Source organism: Teleopsis dalmanni, chromosome 1, assembly GCF_002237135.1.
Source record: "Teleopsis dalmanni isolate 2A chromosome 1, ASM223713v2, whole genome shotgun sequence".
Classification (NCBI taxonomy): Eukaryota; Metazoa; Arthropoda; class Insecta; order Diptera; family Diopsidae; genus Teleopsis; species Teleopsis dalmanni.
In genome coordinates, this window is record NC_051846.1 from 189,533,347 (window position 1) to 189,534,216 (window position 870).

Sequence of the window (870 nt, forward strand, 5' to 3'; positions counted from 1 at the left end):
ACCCGGCAAGAGCAGGCGAGTAAACGACAAACAGACCAGACCTACCATGTCAGAGAAGATAGACAGCCACGGAAATTTGCATGAACAAACACAAAAGTCGTGTCAGTTGCATAGTGAACGACTGGAACCACATGAGCTTGAAATAAAGAATTGGTGCACACGAAAACAGAAAATAAAGAAAAAAAGACACGAGGAAATTAGTAACCTAAAGGGTCACTCATACACCATTCAACAGAGTACAAACAACGACTCCTACTTGCCTAGAAGCAGAAACAAACAGTCAAGATATGCTATAAGATAGGGACTCCAACAAGCAGCAGCAACAACAACAACAACAACAGCTACGACAACGACAACTATGAGATACTAATGTCAGCGGTGTCACGTAATTGCACAAAAGGCTTACAGAGCCGTGCATAGTGCACGGTGTTATTGTAAATGTAGTACCGTACTACACATTAGTCGTGTAGGACTAGTGTATCCATTGCAGCCACCGGTCGTTCTCGGTGAAACAAGCACATTATTTATGTTTTATTTAAATTGTCGGACACAACGCAGAGGCGACATTTTTTAGTTGCCATACCACGTCTGCTCGTGTATAAACGTGCCGCAGGATCTCATGGCAGTGGCATCGGCATCGGCATCGGCACCGCTAATTGAAATTCCATGTGGCAACATTACATTTTACATATCACACATACTTATTTCTTTATTCACATGTAAGAGTTGAGAAACTAAATCACAAGATAACAAGATTTAGTATTCAAAAGTTACAGTAAAATGCAGTCTGCATAATTTTTTACACAAATATTAAATATTGAATTAAAAACAGCAAGCAATTGCAACTTTTAAATTCAAAATGCATGAAAA